A 22,067-nucleotide genomic window follows, 5' to 3' on the forward strand; every position below is an offset into this window, starting at 1 on the left:
TCAGGCTACAGCCATGTGGCCCCTGTATAGGCAGAACTTTATGGTGTGGGAACTTGGTAAAACCAAATCCCTTGCCACCGACAGAAAGAAGAGGGAATATATCCAGAGGTCACGCTCCTCAAGGAGGAATATATCCAGAGGTCGTGTTCCTCAAGGAGGTCACCAACTCCTAACTGCTTGTCCAGCTATGACCTCATTAGGGGATTAACCCATCTATGAGGTATGTGCCTTTGTGATTAAATCACCTCTCAGTGCCACTAGCTAAAGGACAAGATCTTCCCGGGATCCATGTGTGGCAGGCATTTCTTATCCAAACCTGTGAAAGCACAGGAGACACAAGTCCAGGGAAGAGGTATGTCGTGGGACAAAACTTTTCCTAGTGAGACACTAGACACATCAACTACTCACCAAAGATAGGGAACCTACCACAGACCAAAGTATGGATACCACCAAAGAACAACCGGGTGAACCAATGAGTTTTATGAGGGTTACTTACAGGAATATGGGTCCTCATCAGCAGAACTGATTCAGATAGCTGCACCACCAAGTCTAGGCATATTTTAGGCACAGCACAATTTGGTGAAAATTTTCTTGGTGATATTTAACTCAATCCCATGTGGACAATAAAGTTTAAGGTGTGACTTTATCAATACTTTGTAAAGTACATGTGACATAGAATCCATATAGATTGACTACATTGATACCTTCCATAATGATCAGTTCTGTAGATGACATGCTCATGATAAGAGTCTGGAAGATTTGATGTGGTCTTGGCCACACGGCAGAAAAGGTCACCAGACTGTTAGTGACATCTGCTTCCAGCCTTCTGGGTGGGTAACAAATTATACACGCCTTCTTTTGAAGGAACAACTCTGTGATTAAGGTTACTGGTTTCTACCTGGAGGTGGTGGTACACACCTTTCTTTAGTCCCAGCACTTGGGAGGCAGAGGCAGGTGGATCTCTTTTTTTTTTTTTTTTTTTAAAGATTTATTTATTTATTATATATATAAGTACACTGTAGCTGTCTTCAGATACACCAGAAGAGGGCATCGGATCTCTTTACAGATGGTTGTGAGCCACCATGTGGTTGCTGGGAATTGAACTCATGACCTCTGAAAGAGCAGTCGGGTGCTCTTAACTGCTGAGCCATCTCTCCAGCCCGGCAGGTGGATCTCTTAAGTTTGAGGCTAGCCTAGTCTATAGAACAAGTCCCAGGACAACCAGGGTTACACAGAGAAACCCTGTCTTGAAAAAACAAAGCATTCCTGGTTCCCCTGTTGCTTATCTGTGAGCACAAGGACCTTCGTCCCTACCATAGGAAGAGATGGCTCAACATGTTATAAATACTTGTTCCTCATTACGTCACTAAAGTACCATTCATGACTAATCCAGAGGAGGTGATGGGCCAATGACTATTCGAGGTTTTGTTTGTCAAGTAACTGTCATATTCTTTCTATGATATAATCTAAGTTTGGAAAAAAACCATTACATTGTAAGTTATCAATGGAGAAAGTTTTATTTCCAAATTACTATCCACTTCCAAAACAGCCATGTTAAACTGTGGAAAGACAAGGCTTATTTAGAATTATCAAGATTCAGGGAAGAGTAAAGACATATGTTATTCACAGAAAAGCATTAGTGGAAACAAGTCCAGTCAAGCGAGGCTGTTGGGAGGCAAATGACTGAATCGAATAAGTATAAATGTGTGTATACACACATAATATTCTACTGTTATTACTATTATCATTTATTGCTGGCCATGATGCAGCTATCTTGCCTTAGCTTCCCAAGTGCTGGTGTTAGAGGCCTGAGCCACCACACCCAGCCTTGCTTATCTTTATAGACAGGGATCCTATTAGTTCAACCAGAGTTCTATGTGTCTCAGAGGAAATTTAGTGAAAGTTACATTTTTACTGCTTTAAGACAGGTGGAATTCAGATGATACCAGAAAGACTAATGGCTTTCCTGAGATACTAAAGTATCTTATTCCCTGTGTTTAAATGGCTCTCATGACATTAGATGCAGCATTCTGGCAAGTGTGTCTTTTGGCTATCATTTAAATATTAGTTTTTAAGTTCTAAAACCAATATTGGTACTTTTATTTCTTCAGTAATCATTCCTTTTTTTTTTTTTTTTTTTTCGGAGCTGGGGACCGAACCCAGGGCCTTGCACTTGCTAGGCAAGCGCTCTACCACTGAGCTAAATCCCCAACCTCTCTACCACTGAGCTAAATCCCCAACCCCTTCAGTAATCATTCATTCACTATTATACTACAGGAATTTAATAACACACCACAAAAAGGGCCTAAAATAAAATGAAATTAAGCTCCAAATGAAGGACTTCCTAGAAGAGTGTTTAGGTAACCAATAGGTGCCAAGAAAGGAAGGAAGGAAGGAAGGAAGGAAGGAAGGAAGGAAGGAAGGAAGGAAAAGTCATGATAAAGGACATCAGGTAGAATGTGAGTCTCAGAGTCAAATTTCTAAGGCAGCAGAAACCAGGGCATAGACCACACAAGTTAACTAACCATATGACTGATTTTTGTTGTATTTGTGTGTTTGTGCACACCAGAGCAAGCATGTGAAGGCCTAAGGGCAGCTTATAGGAATTGGTTTTTTCCTTCAACCATGTTGGTCTCAGGGACTGAACCCATGATTGGTGGAGATCACCTTTACTCTTGCTATCTTCTTTCATGAATTAAAATTATTCCTTTAGTTTCATGACCAAAAACATTCAGTTCTGTGCTGTCATCGTGAGAGTTAGACTCCTTGGTAGGTAGACAGAGGCGTCATGGCTAAGTAAAAGTCATGGAATTTCCAAGATGGCCAAATTCTTCCTCAACCTCTGGACTTGAGACAAAAGCCTAGCAGCCTTTGTCTCCTACTGATGGACTGACTCAACAAATTCAAGGCCTATTTAGGACAAGTCACATGTTTCAGACCAATCAACCATTCCATCTTCTTCAGACTGACCAGCCCAAAGGTAGGGTTGACTCTTTAGAGGCCTTAGAACTCCCATACCCCAAGAAGAGACTTCATCTTCAGAGTATCCTATTTGCTTTGCAGAGGATCTTTTTCTCTGTGTGTCTGCTGTCTGGATGCATCCCTCACCCTCCAATAAACTTCTGCCTTTAACTGTTGACTCTGAGGTGCTTGAGATTTCCTGTTGCTACCTGTTGCCTCCAGGATTTTTCCTGCCTTTTAGCTCTTTAAAACTGGCAGAGAAAATCCAATCAAGACCCCCAGACTGGATCATTTCCAGACTATGAATATGAAGTAGAAAGCTCCAGGCCCCATTCATACCATGGTCTTCTCTTTGTAGTGTTTTGTACTACAGCTGTCGGGGCTCCACATCTGCTCTATTCTGTGTCCTTATAGTAAGTCCACAACCTCCACTCCGACAGGAGGCCTGCTGGTATTGCTGCTTGCCCTCTGGAGAAGGCTTCAACTCCAAAAAATAGAAGTGTTGGACTTTGAGCACAGACAGGCTATGGGGGCAGTTTTGGAGGTATATCTATAAATGTGTGTGCCCAAAGAGGTAAGGCGCCTGGTTTTGATAAGCTGCCAAGCCATTGATTCCACCAAACTGTTTTTAGAGCTAGATTAGAATTAATATCATGAAAGTCCAAGTGTTTATTTTTGACAAACATTTGTCCATTCTTTGGGGCATTTAATGTCAGAAATTGTCCGTCTAGTTTGGATTTTGGTCGGTTCATGAGTAGGAAGACAGCTTCAGGGCATGACCACATTAGGAAGTCTGGCCTTGGGACACTTTGGTTTCAGCCTAGTGAAGTTTGGAGACCTAACCCCAGACAGTAAACAAATGTGTATTCCTTTGATCCCCTACGTGGTGGCCATTTGTTGCTACAGCCCTAGGACACATGGTGACTTTCAGTTCTGCAAACAAAGATAAAACTTCACTAGCATCTCTATCCCAAAGGCCCCGTAAAAAGAGAAAAGCCACAATCAAGTTTTTTTCTGTTGAATGTGGCCCACCAGACTGAAGCCAGCCATCTCTAAAACGAGGAATAAAGGTCAGTTGTCACTTAATTCTGAGTTAGACAACCAGTGAGAGTCAGTTATGTATGCCGAGAAAAGTAGACTGAATGAAAGCCTGCAGAATGGAGAAGGGTACCACCACCCGTGTAGCACAGGCCCGCAGGTTAAATGGGGGTAAGATAGCATCCTTGACAAATGTAGTTAGTCCTGTTCGTAGCAAATCACATACCCCAACTGCATACAGTGCTGACAGGCTCTGCTTGTTTACTCTCTTGGGTTTAAGGCACTGTCTTATGACACTGTCAAACGTCAGCCACTGATGTGCCTATGAGCAGCAACATTTTAAGAATTTTAAACGAAAGCTGTTTCATATGAAAATTAATACTTATTCTTAATAGTTCATCAATACCTGTAAGCATCGTCTGAAGCCTGTGATCAGACTTGGGATGTAGATCAATGGTAAAATGCCTACTTACTGTGAATAGGAAAAAAGCCAGTGAGTTTTGGAATGAGACTGCGAGCCACTCTAGATGCCCATGCCTTGTGATGTTTGTGCCCTGTTCAAATCAGCTACGAATCAATACATTATCTTGAGTAAATTAGGTGGACTAGATCTTTAGTAAGTATCTATATACACACACATGTATACACACATCTTAGTATTTAGAAAGTTTACATTTTACATGTATATAAAATAGCATCTGCTTCTTGAAATTATCAGTGTTAATGTCTTTAGATGTATTTTTATTGTCTTAATTATGTCTATGTCTTAGACTTTCTGTTACTCTGCTAAAACAACATAGCCAAAAACATTCCTCCTGGGGAGGAAAGTGTTTATTTTGCTTACATATCATAGTTTATCATTGAAGAAAGTCCTGATAGAAACTTAAACGGGACAGGAACTTGGAGGCAGGAATTTTTACAGTAGCCATGGGAGGAATGTGTTGCTTACTGGCTTGCTCCTTTGTGACATGCTCAGCCTGCTTTCTTATAGGACCTATGGGTTCTTATAGAAGCCAGGACCACTAACCCAGGGGTGGTACTATTGGGCCTTGGCTGGGCCTTCCCACAAATAATCACTAATTAAGAAATTGCCTAGGGTTGGGGATTTAGCTCAGTGGTAGAGTGTTTGCCTAGCAAGCGCAAGGCCCTGGGTTCGGTCCCCAGCTCTGAAAAAAAGAAAGAAAAAGAAAAACAAACAAAGAAATTGCCTACAGCCAGATCTTATGGAGACATTTTTTTTTTTTTTTGGTTCTTTTTTTTTCGGAGCTGGGGACCGAACCCAAGGCCTTGTGCTTCCTAGGTAAGCGCTCTACCACTGAGCTAAATCCCCAGCCCCTATGGAGACATTTTCTTAATTGAGGCTCCCTCCTCTCTGTGATACAAGTTTGTGTCAACTTGACAGAAAAAGTAGTGTGTGTGTGTGTGTGTGTGTGTGTGTGTGTGTGTGTGTGTGTGCTCGCGCGCGTGCATGTAAGTATAGGTTCCCCTGTGGAAGTCAGAGGTCAGATCCCCCTGAAGCTGGAGGTACAGGGAGTTATAAGCTGCTTGATGTGGTTGCTGGGAACTGAACTTAGGTCCTCTGGAATTGTTTTGATAACAAAATTCCCAGCCCCACAACAGTGTGTGCTCTTAACTATTGAGCCGTCTCTCAGGCCTGGGTGACGGTGAATTTAATAGGTAGAAAGTTGGCCTCCATATTTTTAGGTCCTAATTCTTATACATGTGAATTTGTTGTCTTATAACCAAAGGCTATTACATTGTAGTTAAATTAAAACAAAACAAGACTCTGGCATTTGTCTGCAATTCCAACACTCAGACACTGAGACTGGAGACTGTTGATGCCGACCTAGGGTAATGTCTAAGACTCTGTCTTAAAGAACTGGGCCAGCCAGCCATGCTGGTACATGCTTGCAAACAAAACTTCGGAGGTGGAGACAGCAAGAGGACCAGGAGTCCAAGGTCACCCTCCACTCCATATAGATACAGGCCAACCTGAGCTACATGACCCCCTCTTCCAGTCTCAGGAAAAGGAAACAGGAAGTAAACACAAACAAAACATAAAACTTACATGCTTGTAGATTTTTCTCCATTTCTTGCTTGTTTGTTTTGAGATTGTTTATTTTTTCCAGACTGGGTTTCTCTGTCTCCCCACAGGAGTTCTAGAACTATCTTTATAGACCATGCTGGACTTGAACTCACAGGTTTTTTGCCTGCCTCTGCCTCTCAAATCCTGGGATTAAATATGTGTACCACTACACCCAATAATTTATTTTACTTTATATTTTTGCTATTTCTTGTCAATACAGAAAAGTAAAGAGCCGGGCTTGAAAATACTCACCGAGTAAAAAGCACTGTTGTTTAATAGCTTATAGAGTTTAAGCAAATTACTTAATATAGGCAATTCCTTAAACTTTTTTTCACCTGTAAAAGGATGTCGTGAAGAGCAACTAAAGTTTCTGATTTTTCCTGGGAAACTTATTACCATGAATAACCATGACTGTGTCATTGAAAATCAACAGTAAACTCCCAAAGGTTGTCAGGTGAAGTCAGAATACACAAATACACTTACCTTTTTTGTCCTAGGAAATAAAAATTACCCACCTAATGGTCAGGATTTAATGCCTACTGTGGCCCCAGGGACTTTTGGATTGATGGCTGTGAAAAATTCATCAATTTTTAAAATCTTATTTATTGACAAGTACGTGCAAGGCTCTGGTCTGGGCATTGGGGAGATAGTGATGGATACAATTCTTTCTTTAAGGAATATAATGTACTGTGTATGATGGCTAGTTTTGTCAGTTTGACACAGGCTAGAGTCATCTAAGAGAAGGGAAACTGATAAAATGCCTCCATAAAATCAGGCTGCAGACCATGTCTGTAGGCATTCTCTTAATTAGTGAATTAGTGATTGATGGGGGAGGAACCTGCCCATTATGGGTAGAGCTACCCCTGGGCTGGTGGTCCTGGGTTCTATGAGAAAGCAGACTGAATAGTTTCAATAAAAATGGTGCACACACACACACACACACACACACACACACACACACCACACACACACAACACACACACACACCCATAAGCCAATAGAGAGGCTATTAGGAGACATGACCTTGTTGCAGTAGGTGTGGTGGTATTGGAGGACCTGTGCCACTGCGGGGTGGGCTTTGAGGTCTCATATGCTCAAACATGGTCAGTGTGTCTGTATCGCTTTGCTACCTGCGGATCAAGATATAGAACTCTCAGTTCCTTCTCCAGCACCATGTCTGCCTGCACACTGCCATGCTTCCCACCATGACATTAATGCTAACCTCTGAGACTGTAAGCCAGCCCCAGTTAAATGTTTTTCTTTGTAAGAGTCATGTACATGATTATGGTGTGTCTTCACAACAATAAAACCCTAAGACACTGAACAAGCCATGAGGAGCAAACCATTGAGCAGCCCTCCCATGGCCTCTGAATGAGCTCCTGCCTCCAGCTCCTGCCCTGCTTTGAATTCCTGTCCTGACTCCCTTCTTGATGGACTATGATGTGGAAGTGTAAGCCAAATAAACCCTTTCCTTCCCAAGTTGTTTTTCATCATGGTGTTTCGCCATAGTAACTAAGATACTATACAAACCAACAATGTGATAAATTGGTTGTTTGTGTTTTGGGGAAAGGTTCTGGTCTTTCGATTCCCGGCAACCACATGGTGGCTCACAACCATCTGTAATGGGATCATATGCCCTCTTCTGGTGTGTCTGAGGACAGCTATGTGTACTCATATATATTTTTAAAAAAATAGAGAAGTAACAAGAGTAGCTGAGGTCTGGATTCAGTCTTCAGAACAGCAGCCAAACCAATATTCTGGAATGGAGGTGGGAGAGAAGGAAGCATTCGTGGTTTTCTTTGTATACTTTATACAATCCTTAAACTTTCCCAGCAACCACATGTGAAGGAACAATTCTTGCAACCTAGTATAAAGGATAATAAAGTCTTATAAAGATAATTGCTACTCACATGAAACTTCGAGATAAAAATGCAAGCCTACATTATCATTAGCCTTAACAAATATTTGGTCAACATGACATTGTTAGTGCAAAACACAACTCCACACTCAAAAGTTATTAAGAGATAGTTTATTCTGAGTCAAATATGACCCACTGTGCTGGCTAGTTTTATGTCAACTTGACACAAACTATAGTTATCTGAGAGGAGGGAACCTCAATTGAGAGAATGTCTCTGTAAAATTTTCTTAATTAGTGATTGGTGGGAGAGGGCCCAGCCAGTGTAGACTGTGACAGCCTTGGGCTGGCAGTCCCAGGTTCTGTAAAACTACACTGAGCAAGCCATATATAGCAAGCGAGTAAGCAGCACTCCTCCATGGCCTCAACATCAACTCCTGCCTCCAGGTTCTCCCCAACTTGAGTTCCTGCTGTAGCTTCCCTCAGTTGACCGACTCAGGATATATCCAAATAAATTTTCTTTCTCAACTTCTTTTGGGTGTGGTGTTTCAACATAGAAATTATAATCCTAACTAAGACATCCAAGAATAGACTCATATATATACCACCACGGGAGCTGATACATTATAGCAGTTCCAAAACAAAGTCATAAATGCATTGACCAAATATATTTGTGGGGAGCTCAAGTAGGTAGGTTGCACTCCCAGTGGAAACACTGTTTCAGGTTGCAGATACTTTAGTAGAAGTTAGTGGTTTGCTAAGAATACACTTCCAAAGTTTTACCTGATTGTCAAGAGGATGTCAGGCCAGGGACTGGAGATAGGTGGCTGTCTTAGTTAGGGTCACCTTTGCTATCATGAAACACCATGCCCAAAAGCATGTTGGGGAGGAAAGGGTTTATTTTACTCATACATCCTCATTACTCATCATTAAAAGCAATGATGGTAGGAATTCAAAGAGGGCAGGGACCTGGAGGCAGGAGCTGATGCAGAGGCCATGGAGGGATGCTGCTTACTGGCGTGCTCCTCATGGCTTGCTCAGTCTCCCTCCTTACAGAACCCAGGATCACCAGCTCAGGAATGGCACCACCCACAATTGGCCCTCCCCCATTAATCACTAATTAAGAAAATGCCTTCCAGGTTTACCTACCGCCAGAGTTTATGGAGACATTCTGAGGTTCCCTCCTCTCAGATAGCTGTAGTTTGCGTCAAGTTGACGTAAAGCTAGCCAGCATAATGGCTCAGTAGTTGGGAGCACTGGTTGCACTTTCAGAGGCCAAAGGTTCACATGGTAGCTCACAACCACCTCAAACTCTAGTTTGAGAAGAGAGTCTCGCCTGCTCTTCTGACTTCTGCAGTCATACATACCTGGTGTACATAACCACATGCAGTCAAACATTCACACATAAGATTAAGGATGTTTGGTCAGGAGGGTGAGCAAAGAATGGCTGTTAAGTGGGCTAAATATATCTCAGAATAATTTAGCTCTGGATCCACGATGTTCTAACTCTGTAAAAATACCAAGTTCTGACCCATCATCATTCAGCCTTTTATAGTCTAACATGGGTGTGGCTTTTCTTTTTTTCTGGGAAGTTGAAGTTTATACCATAAAAATTCTTTCAGTGTCTGTATTGCTTAAAAAAACAAAATCAGGGAGTGGGGAAAAAATCAGATGTCTGTCTGCATGCCACAGCTCATTATGATTTCTTTCTTATCAGTGAAAATGTGGGATTTAAAAAATTGTCAGGGGCCAATGACATGGTGTAGGATAATGGTACTTGGCTACTAAATGTAATGAACTGAGTTCAATTCCCAAGTTAAGTGAACATATTTTCAGGGGTATGTGGACAGTAAGTACCATTGTGTGCTGGTATTGGTCAGAGGGTAACTTTCAGCAAGTATTCTACCCCTGAGCCTGTGTGTGTGGTGTGTGTGTGTGTGTGTGTGTGTGTGTGTGTGTGTGTGTGTGTGTGTGTGAAATTAACTTTTATTTGCCAGATAGAATTGTTGTCTTAGAGGCTTAATATTGAATAAGCTCTCTCTTTCTAGTTCTTTGTGAACTCTGGCTGGTCCAACTCAGCTGGCTTAAAACTCCTCTCCAAGCTGACTGATTCAACGGACTTCTCTCAGCTTTTAACTGAATTGCTGTACTTGGCCTCAAACTAACTCTGGCAATCTGTTCTAATCTTCTGGCTCCTTCTCATTCTCTGGCTTGTTCTGTCTTCACTTGTAACTTGCCTTTGCAAAACTATCCCTGACCAAGCCAGCTCAGTCAGTCAAAAGAATTTCATGGGAAGGAGTGAGGGTTAAAGAAAGAAAAGACAATTAGGCAACATTATAACATGACTCCAGCCAGTGCTGAAGCTGAAGCACCTTCATTTTTTCCCAGTCTGCTTTTACCCATTCTGGGTACACGCAAGTAGGGTCAGTTATTAGATCAAAGTACTCAAACAAGGCAATATCAAACAAGGCAACAGACAAAATCCTGTAGTGTCTGTGTCGGGGGTGGGGGCTTACAGAATGACTAAGATAAAAGGAATCAGAATACCCCACATATTCCTCAGCTGTGTTTACCTTGAACCTAATTCCTGGTCCTAGCTCAGTGTCAAATTCCTGCCAAATTCTTAGAAGTGGCCCCAAAAGCTCTCCACACTGACACCCCCATCCCCTCCCCAAGCCACTTGCTATCCTAAGTAGTCTCTCTTTCTTGTCCTCGAAAGAGTTGGTCATACTCTACCTCTAGTGCATTCTGTCAGACCTTTCTCTGATTATTATTTCCTCTGCTCCTCAATTAGACCTCAGTTTCAAACATGGCTGCTTCCTCACAAACTACCTTTGTTGTTTGGGATTAAAAGATGTTCTGAGGGTATGTCTGTATTCCAGCCAGAAGGTGTGTCATTCCAGCTGGATCACACAGAGCTATAAGGTCTTTGGAGGTGATCCCTTGCCAGAGCAGTCATTTTGCTAGGGGGTTGGGGATTTAGCTCAGTGGTAGAGCGCTTGCCTAGCAAGCACAAGGCCCTGGGTTCGGTCCCCAGCTCCGAAAAAAAGAAAGAAGAAGAAGAAGAAGAGGAGGAGGAGGAGGAGGAGGAGGAGGAGGAGGAGGAGGGGGGGGGGAGGAGGAGGAGGGGGAGGAGGAGGAGGAGGAGGAGGAGGAGGAGGAGGAAGAAGAAGAAGAAGAAGAAGAAGAAGAAGAAGAAGAAGAAGAAGAAGAAGAAGAAGAAGAAGAAGAAGAAAAACTCCTCTACTTCTATATGCATAGTGTGTGTAGATATGTAGCTATAACTATATGTAAATGGTTCTGAAAATTTCTAATGCTGTTTAATAGAAATTGGTAAAAGACACAAAAATGGCTCAAAGGATAAAGTAATTTTGTTGAAAAGCAAAGGTGTTAGATACTGTGTGGTGCAGGGTTTTTTTTTGTTTTGGTTTTTTTTTTAAAGATTACATATAAGGCATTCGTCATCAGGACAAATATGGAGGAACATTTTAGGCAGAAAACAGAGCAGATTTGAGGTAAGCAATCTCTGGATGTGTTGAGAAATGAGGTGGACATGTTATTTTGTCTGTCCGGAATCCTGACTTCCTTCTTCAGTTTTCCCCTGGGGATACCCGATATCTATATTTAGTGAATGTGGTTTGGATGAAGCTGCCCTCTTCCCCACTTCCTACCCTCATACCTCCTGCCAGTCATCTCCCCACAGTGCTTATTTCAGAATGTGTGTCAGCCCCAAGACTTTTTCTGGAACCATGATGAGGGGAAAGAAGAAAGGGGATAAGTGCAGAGCTACTGGCTGTGCGTTACTGGAACTTGAACCCAGAGCTTTGAAAGACTAAACACACTTTGTCTTCTCTTGTGCAACATTCTTTACTCTGTTCTGTTGACATGGGAAAAGTTTGAGGGAAGAGGGGGAGACTGGAATGGGAAGAGGGAGAAGCAGCTGAGAGATCACGGAGGCGGGTGTTAAGATTCCTCCCCACACACTTACGGGTTGTTATGAATTTTTTTTTTTTGGTTCTTTTTTTCGGAGCTGGGGACCGAACCCAGGGCCTTGCGCTTCCTAGGTAAGCGCTCTACCACTGAGTGTTATGAATTTTCTTAAGGGATGGATGTGTACAGGGCTTTGTGTGTCTAGATGAGCAATTATATATCATCAATGGGATCAGAGGTTATTGTGTTGTATGTTCTTTCATGTGGCAATTTGAGTTCAAGAGAGTGTGTGGTGGCTAGACACGTTAGCCTGCCACGAAATTGGGATGTGTTTATCTGTCATGGTGGAAACTTGCCTTGGGAACTAGATGCGTAGAGAGATTGTTGCCATCGGCAGTGTGATATGGGCTAGAGCAAAGTGGGTGAGATGCTTTGCTGACTAAGATGAAGATATCTACTAGATTATCTTGGGACACCAAGGTGCCCGACCTAGTGCAGGGTAAAAGAAAGCATTTTTAATAATTTTACAGCAACAACCACTTATATGCCAGAGGTGCTATTTGTCTCAGCATAGCCTCTGGAAATCTCATGATACATATGTCAGCTTTCACTTCTAGTGCGTGGCATTTCAAAATCCATTAAACACAGCTAAGGGGATCATTGAAAGGTTGAAAGGTTGGTTAGGGTAATTAAGAGTAGGCCATTGATGTGTGGTGGATGATCCTTATCAAAGTTAGGATAAGGAATTCATCCTCTCATGAAATCTTACAAACAAAAGTCCTGGTTTCCTTGTTTTTGAGATGTCTTCTCCTCCTCTTCCTTCCCTTCTTTCTTTGCGTGTGTGTGTGTGTGTGTGTGTGTGTGTGTGTGTGTGTGTGTGTGTATGGGGTATACAATGGCATGTGTGTAGAGGTCAGAGTACAAATTGATTACTCCCTTTACCTGTTGAAGTTGAGGAATCATCACACAAACTATAAACAATTCAGACTCAGGCCTCAGTTAAACAGGGCTGGTTCATTGACTGGCCCTGTTTATTAACCCCAAGACTAATTGATCAGCATAGACCCAGGAGCTAAGACTGGACCTCAAACATTTTTCAGGATAAGCTAGCTTATAAAGGAAAAAAACCCAAAAAGACAAAACAAAAAAAGCACACAATGAGCTCATTTGCAAGTGCACATGAAGTGCTGCCCAGTGGTCAGCTCTGACTCAAGCTAGTTTGACTAACTGGACAGAACAGTTTTAACTTACATTTATTCTGATTGGCCCTAAGCAGAACTTATGGTTGTAGAATATCTTAAGATTAACAAACTTCAGAATATTCAGAACATAATATCGTATTTGGTCAGTATGACCCTGTTGTGAATCAAGCTATTTTTCTGCATCAATGACTGGCAGGCATGGATCAAAATCACTACAGCTATTCTATCAGGGAAGGCCCCAACACTACCTTTACATGGACTCCAGGATGGAACCAGAAAGGTAGGCATTTGGGGCAAACACCTTTACCCACTGTCTTAGGTAGGGTTTTCCTGCTGTGAACAGACACCGTGACCAAGGCAAGCCTTTTAAAGACAACATTTAATTGGGGCTGCTTACAGGTTCAGAGGTTCAGTCTGTTATCATCAAGGTGGGAGCATGGCAACATTCAGGCAGGCCTGGTGCAGGAGGAGCTGAGAGTTCTACATCTTCATCTGAAGGCTGCTAGTGGAAGCCTGACTCCCAGACAGCTAGGACAAGAGCATTAAAGCCCAGAAGGCCACACCCACGGATTCATCTCTCTCGCCTAGGCTTTCTTTTATGAAAATACATTCAACACGAGGAGAATTTCCCTGAAGAAAAAAAGGAGAGGAGGCTGGGCAAGTGGTGTCACCCGCCTTTAGCCCTAGTTCTTGGGAGGCATAAGCAGGCAGATTTATGTGAGTTCGAGTTGAGCCTGGTCTACTGAGTGAGTTCTGGGATAGCCTGGACTATACAATAAAACGCTGTCTTGAAAAATTAAACAAAAATGGGTGGAAAAACCCAGAAACTAAAGAAATGTTAAAGAATTAGGCTATTTGAAGGTTTTTTTATATTTCATTTTCTTACTGGAAACAATAACTCTGGAAATCTAATGAACATTATAATTTTGAACATTTAAACATAAAACCAGAAATAATGAACTCTTCAGTGATGATGTTCTTCAAACAAACAATTCCCTATGCATCATTCACTTTAGAGGAATGTTGAGGTCTACCCTCACCCTCTCTGACATAGCTGTAGCCATTTTGTTCCATGCCTGCCAACTATTTCATACTGTTGCTGTAGCATGCCTGCCAGTCATGGTACACAGAAGAATAACTTGACTCGGAGCAGGATCATGCTGACCACATCCCCTGTCATGTTCAGTATGTTCTGTAGGAAGTTTGTAAATCTTAAGAAATTCCACAAAGCTTTATGCAGGACCCATCGAATCAAAGGTCAATATGAATCGTTATGTCTAAAATAGCTTGAGTCAGAGCCGACCAGTGGGCAACTTCCTGCACCTGTGCATGAGCTCACCGTGGTTTTTGTGGGTTATTTTTTCCTTTATAGGCCTGCCCTGAGAACAGACCGGCACCACAATTAGGTTCCTGATCCCTTTTTGTGTTCCTGATAGGATCAGTATTAGGGTGTGGGTTCAGTAAACTATTCTTGATGAACTGAGATTGGTGTTCTTATGGTTTGTGTGGCAATTCCTGAACCCCAACAAGGAGTTCCTTAATTTATTTTGTTATATATTTGAGTACATAAAAAATCCATTTGAAGTGAATGTATCTGCAGTGCTATCGATTTGGATTTGGTTGATTGTTTCCCTATGTTTAAATAAGTTTTTCAGGACTACTCCAAAGATAGTGTGTGCCTGTCTACATGGTTTCCATCAGCTGACAGGATATCATGTGTTAAGTTGGCAGCCCTGGACTCTCTTGACCAAGCCTGCCTTAAACTCAGAGATCTGCCTGCTTCTGCCTGTTTTTGCCTCTGGAATGGTGGAATTAAAGCTCTGGACCACCACTGCCTGGCTCAACTCAGGTCTTCATGTTTGCAGAGCAAGCAGTTTTAATTGTTGAGTCATCTCACTACACTGGTGCCATTACATTGTCAAAATTAACTATTTGTGGCATGCTTTTTTGGTGTCACATAGTTTTTTTTTTTTTTACATTTTAATGTGTGTGTGTGTGTGTGTGTGGCAGGCATGGTATGGTATGGCATGAGAGTGGATGTCGGAGGACAGCTTTTGGGACTTTGTTCTCCCCACACCATGTGGGACCTGATGGTTTCCAGCTGAACGACTAGACTTCCTGGTTTCCCTTGTGGATTAGGGAAGCCATTTCTACCTCCATAAGGGACTGAAGCCCATGTTCTACAGAAGTTTTGGCCATCTGCACATGTGGGTGACAAAAATATCCTTTTACCATGAATACCATCTCACCTAAGGTCAGATCAAGCCTCATTTATAGTCTCCCTGTGGACTGTATTTATAATTCATTCTTCATGAGAGGATTTAGGGCAGTGGTTCTTAACCTGTGGGTCTCAACCCCTTCAGGGTTGCCTAAAACCATCAGAAAATAGAGATATTTAGATTATAATTTATTATACTGTAGCAAACTTACAGTATGATGTAGCAATGAAAATAATTTTATGGTTGGGGGTTCACCACAACATGAAGAAACTATATAATAAAGTGTTGCAGCATTAGGAAGGTTGAGAAACCACTGACTTAGATGGAGATTCTCTCCAACCTGGGTTCAAAGCACAACCTGGTGCTTTGAGAATATAGTCAAGCTTCTACAAAGGCCTATGTACCTTGAAGCCTACAAGGATTATCTTTTTTTTAAAAATCCCCAAAGCCTCTAAACAACCAATCTAGTCAAGAGATATGCTTAATTGCTGTATATGTCAATCTAGAGATCTGTCCATCAATAAAAGGAGAGGAGTTGGCTTCTTTACTCTTCCTTAATTAGTCCACGTTACATGTAAATTATTTATTACAGATTTGACAGGCTGACTCCTTTCATCTTTCCTCTGTTGGTTGAGTTTATGGAAAGAGAATGTAGAAATGTTTAAGATTCTGTTAATAGGGTTAATTTTAAAAATTTTTGGTTGTTCAGTTTAAACTTTGCAAAATGAAGGATTTTGATATGGCAGTCACTGACTTGGGTAGTAACATAGGATGTTTCTAAAATGTTCTTCCTGATTCCCACCCAGGTTCTTTTTTGGGATAGCAACTTGGTTAACCTTAAAGCTTTGGGAGGACTGTGACATCACAATGAACAATACTCATTTTGTAACTTAAGGAAAAGAATTTCTGAAAACACATCAGAGGGTACTTTCTAGGAAATTTTAGTTGGACTCAATTGTAAACACTGTAACATTGACCTCCCTGGGGAAAAGTTTTGCATTGGTGATGGATATTATGTTTCTTTATAGTGTCACAGACACACCATAGAAGCAGATGCTGCTGTCTGCTGTACCTCCAAACCATCCCAAAGAAGAATTTTTTTTCACCAGTCAATAAACACTGAGTACATTGGAATATGCACAAAATTGCTTTTATAGTTCACAATGCTTTCATGTGTGTCATTGGGTTCTCAAAAGCCACCAGGTTTCTAGTTAGTGTTCCCAGGAATCAGTGGAGTGCTGGCTGGATTACTCTTTTGTACTTAGATATAAGAACAGTTTACACCTAAATTTTAGGATTTCAGTCAGTTAATGATGGCACGAGCCTTTAATTCCAGCACATAGGAGACAGATGCATGCTAGATCTGAGTTCGAGCCAGCCTGGTCTACAGAGCGAGTTCCAAGACATCCAGAGATAAACAAAACAAAAAATATATATTTATTTATAGGGACTGTATTGACTCGTTTACAATGTCAATTTTACTATAGGTAGTCAGTCTGGCTCAGCTTTAAACTTAAAATCTTGACACTTGGATGTCAAGCTATAATATTGGCAAAACATGTTATTTCCTAGAGTGTTGTATGGGATTTGTGGACACACAGTCCCAACGTGTACTGTGGGAGAGAAAGCTGTTTCTGTTCTCCATTAAAACCTCGGAACTTTCAAAATGCCATGGCGGTGACATCACATGCTCTTTATCTTCTTGATAGGAAAACCAGTAAATGTTCTGGGGCAAGTGAATTTTGTAAAGATATTATGAAGATGTTTACAAGGTTTACGGGACCCTGGTAACACCTTCGTCACCAGAACTCGATAGGACACTGAGAACTGGGGAGGCAGGGCAACTTTTTTTTCCCCTCCACCCAACTAGCTACGGAGCGGCAGACAAGTAACGTCAGTGTCCTCAGCCTCAGCTAGGAAAGATCGCGGCTTTTCGGCCAGAGAGCATACGCTGGGCTTAGCGAGTTCTAGGCCTGGACCCCATCCAGCCCCGGAGGTGGGTCCACTGTTCAATTTCTGGGAAAGCCAGCAGGGAACCGCGCGGGTGGTGGAGAGGAACAGGGCGGACCGGAAAAGTAGTGCATAAGCCGGAAGTCGGAAGCCGTCAGCTAGCCCCGCCCGCGCGGCTCCCTGCTCCACCCATTCTGTGGGCGGTTCTAACTCGCTCACTAGGCTTCTGTCCTTGGGAGCGGTGACGCTACCCTCCTCAGGCCCCCTGCAGAGCCAGTCTCCTGTGACGCCAACAACGGAATCCTCTTCTAGTCTGGCTCTGGGGCCTCGGGGGTGGGGTGAGTGGCCAGCTGCTTCTGTGCCTTGGCCTCCAAGCTCATAAATTGAACATTTTTGGGAGTTTCTTCAAAATTTAAATGTACCCATTTCTTGTGTGAAACTATAATTAACCCCTCCCAAGCTGGGGGCTTCTGTTAAAAGGAAACAACAACAAAATAGGTCAATTAGATTTATTTGGAAACTTCGAGCTATATTTATGCCTTCCCTCTAAACTGGAGATTGCGTGGAGGCTTTTCTGTAAGAAGACTGGGATAAGACACCTTATCCTAGCCTGAAGAGATTAATGTAATTTTAAATTTTAATTTTCCTTTGGATTATCTTATCCAAGTATCATGTCTTGAAAGGCTGGGCACGAAACGCTTGAGATGTTTTAGAGAATAGTTGTCTTTAAAAGGCCAAAAGGCTTCGTCTAAATTTACATTAAAGTGAACAAATGCAAAGGTTTTATAAGGGATGGGATTCAAGCCACTGCTTTCTGGCCGGGGGCACCTTTAAACAAGCGCTATCTGAGCGTGCCCCATCCCTACCCCCAGGCACTGCACCTTTTGTCTTTTCTCTTTTTACACTTTATTAGCTCACTTCCTAAATTCCCTTTTTGTCCTGACTCCCCTCCCCATTGTTGCTTCCTTTGTTTTGTTTGCAACAAGGTCAGATCTTTGGCTTCTTTCCTGATGGTTGAGCTGGCATTTCTATCCTGCCCTTTAAGTCCCCACAAACAAATTGCAGGGTTAAAGAAAACATGTCCGTAAGGGTGTCAGGACACAAAATTAGAATTTTCATAGAGTTATTGTTTTGTGTGTAAATCTAGAATTGGGCAACATCCATAAAGTGGGTGTTCTGATATACTGAGGCAGAATAAGTTAGCTTTATGAATAAAGGTGGGCTGAAAACCAGTGAAACGGCAAAAACAAAACAAAACAAAACAAAAACCAGATTAGCCACTTCACAGTTACTGTTGTTGTAAGGCAGGAGTGGAATTACAACAATTGACAAAAACAGGCAGACAGAAGCCCTGAACCTAATTGGTTAACATCATTTTACTTTGGGTTGCCTTTAGTGGTCGAATAGAATTTGACTGACTCCTGTTGAGACCTGGGCAGTTAGGGACTTGTTCCTGGTCCTTGGGGTGGTCAATTTGAATTTGGAGATGTGGAATTAATGTATGCGATTCATTTTTATATTCACTATATTGTATTCAGGTGTAGTATAGGCCATTTAAAAAATTATTCTCTTATACAGTACTTTCTGACAGAGCAGTGTCCCCTCCCTCCACTCTTCCCAGTCTCCCCTCTCCCCTAAATCCATTGCTTCTCCATTTCCCTTCTGAAAAAAAGCAGGCCTCCCAGGGATATCAACTGAACTTGGCATAACAAGTTACACACAAGTTACAATAAGACTGGGCACATACACTCAAATCATGGCTGAAAGAGGCAAATCGATAGAAGGAGAAGGGTCCTAAGGGCAGACAAAAGAGTCAGAGACAGTCCCACTCCCACTGTTAGGAGTCCCTCAAGAATATCAAGTTAACAGTCAGAATATTTGGACAGAGGACCTAGTTATGGTTAGACCCATACAGGCTTCCTGATTGTCACTTCAGTCTCAGTGGCTTGAAATGTTAGAAAACGGAATTCCAAACTAAAAACAGATATTGTGGGAAACACGTGTTTGTGATGTATTTCCTCCAGCGATTTAAATAAAGCTGCAACTCGAGCTGCCTCAGAAGTAATTAACAGGACTCATGTGACCTGGATGTGATCTTGGATCCCCATATGGTAGAAGGAGAAACTGACTCCCACAAGTTGTCCTCTGACCTCCACATGAGTGTACTCCTATCCTACAAAGTAACATGTAATTAGAAAAAGGAGAAGCTAATATATAATGTAAAACAAATAGCTATGAACTAAAAAGAATAGTGTTGGCTTAGTAAACCACCACTTTACTAAGGCAGAATAATCTCGAACTCACTTTAACTATTTGCCCTTATGCCACAGATAAATGTAGTCCTCAACATCCTAAGTCATAAATCAAAAATGTTGATTTTATGAGAGTTGGTAGCTGGCTAATGAAAATAGGAAAAATAAAGGTGGGGGCAGATAATTTGTAATCCTAATCCATTCATTTTTTTTTTTTTTTTACTAAGATAAATGGTTCCTGGATCTGTGTGTTTCTGTATGCCTACCTTAAAGTCTGTAAATCACAGAAAGCTCTGTAAAAAAAAAAAAAAAAAAAAAAAAAAAAAAAAAAAAAAAAATCCTGCCTTCTATGGTGATGATTCTTCAACTTCATTCTTTCAGGAGTAAATCACAACATTGTGAAACTGCACCCCAGAATGGTAGAAAAAGAAAATGTGCTTAGTTGAGAGACAATTAACTATAGAACTTTGCTCTCTGAACTCTTTCGTATTTTAAGACAGTGGAGGGGACAAGAACATTATTAAGTGTTAGTTTTTGTAGATCTAAAGAATACTGGGGTTGGGGATTTAGCTCAGTGGTAGAGCGCTTACCTAGCAAGCGCAAGGCCCTGGGTTCGGTCCCCGGCTCCGGAAAAAAAAAAAAAAAAGAAAGAAAGAAAAAAGAATAAGTAAATATAATTATTGGATGATATTTATCTTTGAATGTCAACAATGCTGCTGACATTTTCTCTGGTAGAACTGTAAAACAGACATGAAATAAGGTCTTTATGGCATGGAAAGAGTGAGCATACAGTTTATTACCACATCCATGCAATGCAATCTGAAATGAGCTTAGAAGGACAAGACCTAGTATCGGGGTGTCCTCTAGCCCCACAGCTGCTGAACGCTCTCAGCTGAGAGGTGCAAGAGGAATGCCCTCCCAGTCTCCAAAGAAAGTATGTCAAAGATATGGTGTTGTACCTGGTATAGTAACAGTAAGGCTTCACAGGGGCCCACATACCTTGGTAGTCTCTAATTGGACTGAAATCCTGCTCAACATGAGTTAAATCATGCTTGGTACTGGAAACCTAGCCCACAACCCTGTGCTAGTAAAGTTATGGATCTTTGAGGAGAAACTAAAACCACCACTTTACTAAGACTGGATAATCTCGAACTCACTTTAACTATTTGCCCTTATGCCACAGATAAGGGTAGTCCTCACCCCTCATCAACGGAACTTCCCTTGGCTACCCCACCACAGAAAACCACAGCCAATCAAAGTGCAAGGTTGTAGAACCCAGTTCCAATGCATATGTCTACAAAACACTCTGGCATCTAAGGCTCAAGGAACATTGCAGAAGAGTGGCAGAAAGGGGCTGGAGAGATGGCTCAGCGGTTAAGAACACTGACTGCTCTCTCAGAGGTCCTGAGTTCAAATCCCAGCAACCACGTGGTGGGTTACAGCCATCTGTAATGAGATCTGATGTCCTCTACTGGTGTGTCTGAAGACAGTTACGGTGTACTTATAATAAATACATAAATAAATAAATAAATAAATAAATAAATCTTAAAAAAAAAAAAGAGTGGGAGAGAGCTTTGTAAGGGCCAGAGGAGCAAAGAGTTTGCTGTGAGTTTGTGACTTCTGGTAATTTCGGACTTTATGCCAATAAAGTCTCACCAATATGACAGCCCAGGCATGAGGTGATCAAGGATAACCATAGACATTGCTAATGTAGATGGGGGAAAGACCACGAGTTTTCCAACCTACCCAAAGAGTAAGCAGCTAAGGTCTGCTGAGGATGGTAGAAATAGTCTTCCCGGGGAGGAGCACGACACTTGGTTATCCAGTACTAAACGGTCTACCATGAAAAGTTCCATACAAGTAACAGTACACACACTGAACAGATTGCATTTATGTATTATGCATGTGTATTAGAGAAAAATAGAGCAAGGAGGGGTATACAGGAGGATTTGGAGGGAGAAAATGGAAGGGGGAAATGATGTAATTATAATCTGAAAAGAATAAGTGAGTTTTTTAAAGGTGTGAGGTTGTATGAGATGCCGCGGTGGATAAAGGTACGTCCTGCCAAGTCTCAGCTTGAGAATGATCCCGGAGACTCATATGGTAGAACAAAACTGACTCCTGCAAGCTGTCCTCTCAACGCCACACCTGAACTGTGGGAGGTGAGTCTCCTCTCACACAATAAATAGACGTTTCTAAAAATTAGGAGTCCTGTTTTCACAGTTCTATTTACATGGAGACCAAACAGCTCGCGCTGTTCAGCTTTGAAGAATTTTTAGTTAGCTATTTTTTAAAATGAATATAAGCATATCACATCTCCATTTTGTCGTCTTTGACTAATGAAACTAATGTGCTTCCCCTGACCCCCAAAAGGATCTGGAATGAACAGGACGTGGCTGTGGTTCTTAAAAAGTTTGCTAATATATGTATGTCCCTTTGAAGACACTGGCTAATCCTGTCCAGAGGGAGAGCATGCAGTCATTGCCCAAGTAAAACACTTCAACTGAGAATGCTTGCTTGCCTTTGTTTGTTACTTTGGATGTATTTGTTTCTGTAAATAGTCAGAGGGGACCT

The 22,067-nt window shown here is 41.8% G+C and overlaps 1 long non-coding RNA gene across 1 annotated transcript; it reads left to right on the plus strand.

Moving 5' to 3' along the window:
• The first annotated feature begins 250 nt into the window (after positions 1–250).
• LOC148006701 (uncharacterized) lies at positions 251–21,048 on the plus strand. The gene is made up of 2 exons (XR_015675361.1): positions 251–352; positions 20,677–21,048. It is a non-coding gene; the product is annotated as an uncharacterized LOC148006701 (long non-coding RNA).
• Positions 21,049–22,067: the final 1,019 nt, after the last annotated feature.

This window comes from Rattus norvegicus, chromosome 2, assembly GCF_021556685.1.
Source record: "Rattus norvegicus strain SHRSP/BbbUtx chromosome 2, alternate assembly SHRSP_T2T, whole genome shotgun sequence".
NCBI classification, from domain to species: Eukaryota; Metazoa; Chordata; class Mammalia; order Rodentia; family Muridae; genus Rattus; species Rattus norvegicus.